Below are 8,788 nucleotides of genomic sequence, written 5' to 3' on the forward strand. Positions count from 1 at the left end.
AAAAGAGAACACTATAAACATTCTAATTTGAGTAAATTAAAACTATACTACCAGAGCAATTACCTTTTATAATTTGCTTATGGAGAATAAATTAGAAACAAAGTCAGATGCTATTGGTCATTTTCTTTTTATCAGTCTGCTCTACTGCCTTCTACAAATGCAATGTTATAGGTCAAATCGAAAGTTTGAACAGCCCAGAAAGCAAAAAACATAAGAAACAACAAGTGTTAGTGTGGATGTGGAAAAAAATGAACCCTCACGTACCATTGGTGAAAATGCAAACTGGTGTAGCCACTGCAGAAAAGAACATGGAGGTTCCTCAAAAAATTAAAAATAGAATTACCATGTGATCCTGTAGTTTCACTAGTGGGTATTTACCTTAAGACTACAAACATGCTTACTTGAAAAGATATATGCAGCATGTACACAAAAGTTTATTCCAGCATTATTTACAATAGCCAGATTATGGAAGGATCCCAAGAACCTAGCAGTAGATGACTAAAGAAGAAGTGGTAGACATATACAATGGAATATTACTCAGCCAAAAAAGGGATGACATCTTGACATATGCAACATCAACATGGATAGGTCTAGAGAGTATAATGCTAAGCATAAGTCAGAGAAAGACAATACCATATGATTTCACTCACATTGGAATTTAAGAAACAAAACAAAGAAAAAGAAAGAGAGAAATAAAAAACCAGACTCTTAACTATAGAGAACAAACTGATGGGGGCAGGAGATGGGGGGATAGGTGAAACAGCTGAAGGGGATCAAGAGTATACTTTTCATAATGAGCACTGAGTAATGTATATAATTTTTAGATCACTATATTGTATACATGAAATTAATATAACATTATATGTTAACTATACTGCAATTAAAAAGTTTTTTTCAGGTTTGAATAGCCATGTTTGTAGCAAAGACTTCAAGTTTATCTAATTTATGTTTGTGCCTTTGAAAGACCATGACAAAAGTATTCCTGAAGATAAACAAAATAGCTTCATAAAGGACAACGATGTCTTTCTTCAGGCTTAAAAATAAGTTCAAGAGTGATTTACTTCAAATTTCCCATACACAATGAGAAAAGAATTCTACTCATATGCCATTTTCATTCTAATAATTGGGTTTTTCTAGTGAAGAATAGATTTTGGAAGAGTAAACACTGTGATCTATCAGAAAATTTGCACTTACTGCTCATAGAAAACATTTAAACATTTTAACTTGGCCAAAGAGAAGAAGTAATTTTGCTTTTCATTAAACTTCTTTGTGGGGAAATACAAAATTCTCAGCTTCAAAACTGCTTTTCATTTCCCTCAGTAAACCTTACCCTTGCCAAATTGTTTTACAATAATTGCAGCTTTTTGAATGGTTTCTCAACACCTCTCAGAGATTCATTTTCCTATGAGCAGTCATATTACAGTAGTTGAAAAACATTAGTTTGGATGGGTCTGAACACAAATAAGCCTGTAGTATAGTAATACCGTTAATTTTCTTTAATTCCCAGAAGGAAGACAGCCATTTTCATGAAATTCCCATATGCACAATTTTCCAAGTCTGTTGGATTAAGATCATTACCTTATTAAAAAGCCACATCCTCTCTGTCCACTGCCATATAATTAAAGAGCAACTGCTTCCGGCCAATTTACCCCCATGTAACACTTAGCTGAGGCTGTTGGTATCTCGTCCACATCCTATTGGCATTTTCTCTTCCCCAACTTGTGGACAGCTTCTAAATGCATGTGGCCATAACTGTAAGCCTGAGGGCTTTCCTTGGCTATAGAAAGATGCTCAGCCTTTACAGGGAGCAGACAGAAGATCTGGGAAGTTTATGACCCCAGGAAAGGCCTTCAACCAATGACACACAGGAGTTGATGGCATCTTTGCCCTTCACATGGAACAACTCTGAGACACAATCCACACAATGCCCCAGAAGACCCACAGCAATCACCTGCTCATTAATTGACCTTGAAGTGGCTTCCTTCCTATCTCTGAGTCACTTCACATTCTCATAATGATGCTTTCCTGGTTTACATTACAATTAAACCACTTGCTTTCCTATCATAGTTTCCAATCTTAGATTGTATGAATTGACCTAAGGCAAATACATTTTCTAAATATGTTCCAAGGTATTATTTTTATTTCAAAACTATGTTTAGTATTTATGAAAAACATAATGACCTTTAAATTTTCACAAGTAATGTCCTCAGATGCAGTAAATGACAAAATACTTTTTGGATGCCGATAATGAATGCCAGGTCCTGGGAATAAAACTGTGAACAAGGTACTCTTCATCAAGAGTATATCCTCAGCCCCATAATAACAAATCTTAGGTTTCTCTTCTGACGGCTTTAGAAATGAGGAAAGGTCCTGCATTGTGCCTTCTAAAATTCCACATTAAGGTCTCACGCTCCTCCATGAAAGACTCTAAACCAATGGTAACTACCCTTAATTGGTATTATAAACTCTGATAAAAATCTAATGATAGTCTTTCAGAAAAATCCATATATACTGGTGCACATATACAATACATCAAATTCCAGAGATCTTTCAGTCTTCTAAAAACCCTCTACATGAATCCGTTTAGAGAGCTCTGGACCCAGGTAAAAATTCATGCTCTAGACCATGGCTATCCAATAGAAATACAATCCAAAACACAGATATAATCTTATTGTTCTGGTAGTCACATTTTAAAGTGACTCAAGCTTGGTAGTATATTTTATTTAACCCAGTATGTCTAAACTATTATGATTTCAAATGTAATATAATTAATATAAATTTAATCAACATAAATGCACTCAATATAAGATTAATAAGCTATTTTCATGTTATATTTTAAATAATGTAATCTATGTAAAATTATTAATACGCTATTTCACATTATTTTTTAATTCAAAGTCTTCAAGTTCTGGTATGTATTTGACAAAGCACATTTCAATTCAGTCAAGCCACATTCAAAGTTCTCAGTAACCACACAGACCTATAGGCTACCATATTGGACAATGCAGTTCTAATGTAAGAAATCATAAAAGTTTGTTTTCCTGACCTTCATTTTTCCCTTTCTTTATAAGGCCCTTCTGCCCTTAGAGCATCATCTCATTATAGAATAGTTTGCATCTCCTCACCCCACATCAAGTCAAAAATTATCTTCTTGTCTTTCCCTTTTCTACTATAAAATGCTTCTAGCTAGGTCTTCTGTTGTAATGATTTAAAAACATTCATGCTTTAGTGTTAAGAGTTGACAAGCTTTAGGATAGGAAATACAAATGATCTTCCATTTAAATTCCAACTCTGATGATAATCTCATTTCCAGAGTTGAAAAAAGTTCTGTGGCTTCATTGAGATTCAGTGGGAAGGGATGTTATGATCAATAGCCAATGTTGTCCACTGGCACACAGGTGGGTGGGTAGCATATGAGCTATATATTTCTTGATAAAAGGTATTTTTAACTTATCAGATATTTCTTAAATTACTTTATAAATAATTTAAGTATACCCTTCAGTGGAAATTTTCAGGCATGTGCACTTAACCATAACTGATGTGTACTTTAATTTCTACATTCAATGTTTTAAGAGATTTGTAGAATATAGAACATGTTAAAATATATACATATAGATATAAATATAGATAGAGATAGAGATATAGCACCTTCAGAAGGAGGATAAGCCAATTTATGACAAATAAGAAAATAATTTGGGAAGGAATAAAAAGATGCTAAAGAAAGTTCTATGGTTTTTTATGCTAGCAAGAATCCACAATACCACTGGGAACTATCCTCTGACCACTTTCTTTGGGTTGTTATGATGTTATGTCATGGACCTCATCCATCCACCCATTCTTTGATTTTCATGACAACTTTGTATAGTAGATTGGAAATGTGAAATTGCCCAGTAGCCAGATAGATGGAGATCTTGTAGAATAAAGAAGTGATTAGTACTCTCAATTGTAAGACTATTCATGACCTCCGAGAACATTCTTTTCACTAGCTTCTGCTGACACTTCTATCACAGTCTTTTATTGTAGAATGGCAGATACTGCCTACCTAAAAGAAGTTATCTTGTCTACTTTGGTTTTTAAGTGTCTAGAGTTAGAAACCCTCTAAGTGGGCTTTTGTTCTCAAGAGCAGAATGAGCTACTTAACCAGTTCCATGTTGATTAAGTCCCACTCACATTTTCTCCTTCATGTGCCAACGGGGTACATTCAGGTACCCTCCTCCCCTGCCCTGCGCAGACTATCAATAAAAGAATTTTTTCTTTTGCTGTATTTTTAGCCCTTTCCTAAGGTTGTATCAATGAAAAATAGGTGGAAAGAAATGCTGTGAGCTTAAAGGACTAGAAATATTTACTTCCTGCAGAGCTAACTATATGTCATTCAACATAATAGAGAAGCAACAGAACCCAGATGTCAGCTGAGTTCACCCAGTCCTCCACAACTGAAATAAAATTAGTTAGTGTTCCATCTAATGAGTGATGGTCTACTGTTCATAATGCTCTGGATATTTGGGAGGTGGTGTGTATATCTTTTTTCTAATTACCTCTGGTGGCAAATTCCTGATTCTAAGGAATTAATTTATAGGTCTCTTTATTACAGTATTTTTGCTCCAAAACTCTCCATAATGGATACTGATGAGGGAGCATAAGGCAACCTGACAGGTCGCTGACACCCCACCTCTACCCCCACCCGCAGGTGGGCTGTGTGTGATATTCCTTGGGCACTCCTGGCTGCCAAAGAACAAAGGAAAGGGGGAAACAAAGGGTTAAATTATAGAGATAATAGTTCTAAAGGACCTAAGTCTCCATCTATTTACAAATATCGTAGTAAATTACAAGAAAAAGGCAATCTTCCCAACAGCCCCATCTCTAGGAACCTGTAGACTTAGTTTCCTGGAGACCCAACATCACCCCTCCATAGTGATGTTGGATACAAAGGCAGAAGGAAGTGACAGATAGAACTAAATTTCCTCATAACCTGCAGCCCATTGACAAATACATGAGATTGGCAGAGTAAAACATTTCTCCAGGAACTCCCCACTGTGTTAGGTTAATACTTTGCTAGAGGGAAAACAACCTTAGCTTGACAATAGCTAAGCCTTCACTATCCTGGGAGTCTTCTTTAGCATATGAAAATCTGACTGGAAACTTTCCCTGGACTTTATTTCCCCCAACTCCATAGTATATAATCAGTCTCTAATCTTGGTCCCTGGGAAGCTCTTCCTGCCCACAGATCCTGTTCTCACACTTTAATAAAATCACATTTTTTGCAACAAAGACATCTTTAAGAATTCATTCTCGGCTGTCTGTTCCAGACTCCACAAACCCATTATCGCTCAAAATAACCTTATCCTATGTCATCCCCTATTTTCTTTACTTCCCAAAACCAACTAGCACTGGGCTAGGTATATAGCATATAGAAGGATGGGTGGTAAGGCATCAGGCGGGAAAAACAGAGGTTTGCATTACAGTAAATACATTAGAAATGCATGCATGATATCCCTGTTTGGTAGAATATGGTACAAAACTCCAGCAGCAATATTCTTTGATCCTGTGTTTCTTGGTCCCATCTCTCCTTTCTGCATCTTCCTAATTTCTTCTTCCTTGCTCTATGTCCCATCATTTAAATGACCTGAAGTTTATTATGCTGGACTGTTGAACTACTTCTTTGTTTCAAGATCTCTTTATAGACTATAAGCTAGTCCTTCTATATCCTGATGAAACATCTGATCCGTCTATGATTTATCTTTCTGTAAACAGGTAAAGTTCCTTCCTGTTCTCAACTGTTTAAATAACAGAAAAATGTATTTATTTTCACCTTGTTTTTGAACAGCTTCCCAAAAGCAGATCTTGATATAAAAATTTATGTGCAAGTAATGTCTTAATAAATAATTTACAGGGAAAATAGAGTTTCCAGGAGAGTCTGGTAAGCATGACAGAAGGGCAAGAAGGCACATAAAAAGTGAGATCTCATGCAAACTCTTTCAAAGGCAATGTTCATCCGGACTCCATAGGGAACTCTGAATTGTGAACTGTGCCTAAGAGTTGTCCGTGTCAGGGGGCACCTGTGAGTCATTGGTTAAGGGCCACCCAGGCAGCTCCCAGGCTTATGAGAGCAGACTGGCTCAAGGAGCCTCACGGAAGCCTTCCAAAGATAAACTGGATGCTCAAAATCATACAGGAAAGAGTACACAGAAATGTAAAACAGGAATTCAATGGCATTTAAGTAGAATACCACCAATGGACATGACATCTTGCTTCATAAGAAATTTTTAAGCAGTTGGAATTTTCTTCACATCTCTTGCCTCCATGTTTTCAATATACTGCCATCCTACATGCCATGGTAACCCTCTCTCCACTTCCTCTTCCAGAAAATGTTACCAATCCAATGTCACATAATCTCACTATCTTGATGTATTCTAAACAGTGGGTAGCTAATTTGATCTTCAAGCCCATGTACCTGAATATTAACATGTGGTATACCCCAGGTAACATTCATAATTTGATTAATACCTATCCCAGAAATTGTAGTATAAAGAAATGATTCACTAAAATAGTGTCAACTCATATACAATGTAGTACAAAACACAAGAAACAGTTTTGAGTAGGCAGACTTTCCTAAAAGTTTCTTTGACATAATTGAATCCTTTCCTCCCATAGCTAATCTTTAATAGAGGTAAAATAATAATAATAATAATAATAATAATAATAATGAATAGCCATTTAGGATGGCTCACTATATGCCAAGCACAATGCTAAGATAATTGTCTGTTATTGAAGCCTCACCTTATCAGGTAAGTATTGCTATCCCATTTATGGAGATTGACTAAAACTGAGGCTTTGAATGATGAAAGAGCTTGCCAAAGAGTAAGCGCTAAAAAGTAGCAGACTTAGCATTTGAACCCCAACATGCATAAAATGAAAGTCTTCCTTCTTCACAAGGCTGTCTTGCCCTCAACAGATGTTTTTCTCAAAACCACTGAACAAATCATTAACCAGATATTAGGGAAGCAGCAGTAATTTGGCACTGTAAGGTGTTTATGGAAACCCTACTGGACAACTCAAATTTGAGCTTTTTAATTAAATATAAATATGTGTCTGTGTCATGCAATGGCCTCTTACTTCCTCTCCTCTCTCTCTCTCTCACACACACATACACAGACACACACCTCTACACTTTACCTTCATCCCATGGGAATACAAAATTAACTCAGAAGACATAGGTTCAAAATAACCATAAGGGCACTTTGTAAACTGCTAGTCCTCTAAGCTAAGAGAAACTAAAGAAAATGAGGAAATAGCCAACTTCTCCTTATTGTTTTTAAAGTCTGAATCAAAGAAGACTTTACTATCTCTCTGTAACTTACAGAAAACTGGGAGCACTTGCATGTTTTAAGTATCTTTCCAAAATATAAATTTTCAGAGCACAGGATTTCTCAAAAAAAGTCCATAAAATATTATAAAGTACAGAAGAATTGAGATATAATGTTTATTGCTGCTGGACAATTGACAGCTGCAAAATGATATGTAGAAAATGAAAAATTATTTCCAGAGCCTTCTAAAATGATAAATGTTTAATAAAAATCAATCACATCAATGTTAAAGAAAGTGACTTTTGCTAGTTGACCTTTTACCACAAACTGCACTATTTTTAATCATGTTTAAGACATTTCAAAGGGAGCACTACAATATATTTTATTTCATGGATTTTAATACTTTTTATGAGAGCCTTTCATTTTGATGAATTGCAAAAGAAGAAAATACAGAACATGATTCTGGATATTGTAATGGCACCTCCATGTGCATGAACCCAAGCCACAATCACGATTATACAGTTGTGGGCTGTTGCTTCTCTCCATTAGAATCTTAGGAGGATTAAGAAACAAAAAGTAAATGTGAAAAGAGACTTCATGATTTGTAAGATCTAGAAATAGTTGTTCAAACTCTACTTCTTGAACATGAGCAAAACCTTCTGATTTTTTTAAAGCTAACTTGGACATCTGTATGTTATATTTGCTTTGCAATAGGGAAATATAACCTGATGTCCAAAACACCAAAGGGGATATACATGATTATGTTCCTTGATCTTATATGTAATTTGAAAAATATGGTCTGAAAGAATGTGTGTATTAGAGGATAAGGAACAGGGAAGGAGGAGGGTAGATTTAGACCGTTCTGTATTTTAAAAAGTATAAACTTGGGTTTTCCCAACAACTATATCCACCTGTGTATCAGGTACTTTGAGTGCATAACAAATTACTCTCAAATGGCACCATGTTTTAAAGCAACCATTTATAATGCTCATGAGTTCTGAAGATCAAGAATTCTGATAGAAAATGGTAAAAATGGCTGTCTCTGCTCCATTAGCCTCGAGGGGAAGACTATAGGTCTGAGAGGGAGGCATCTGCAAATTTTTCTGCTAAGAGGCAGATAATGTTTTCAGTTTTATCGGCCATAAATATACTCTCTGTCATGAATACCCAATTCTGCTGCTGTAGAATAGAAGCAGCAATTAATAATGCATAAATGAAAGCATGTGAGTGTGTCCCAGTAAAACTTTATTTATAAAACAGAGAGCTGGCCGGATTTGGTCCCTGAGATCCCTGAAGGCTCATTGACTTATCAGGAGATTGATGAAAGCTGTCAACTGGAGGACTCACTTTTTCTACATGTGAATCACTTCATATAGTTGTGATAATAATCTGGGATAATTCAGGTTTCCTCTCAGCCTAGAGGCTGGGATCCAAGGATGTGAATATTGAGAGAAAAAGAAAAAAAGAGAGTGGACCACATGGAA

Source organism: Suricata suricatta, chromosome 12 (assembly GCF_006229205.1).
Source record: "Suricata suricatta isolate VVHF042 chromosome 12, meerkat_22Aug2017_6uvM2_HiC, whole genome shotgun sequence".
Lineage (NCBI taxonomy): Eukaryota > Metazoa > Chordata > Mammalia > Carnivora > Herpestidae > Suricata > Suricata suricatta.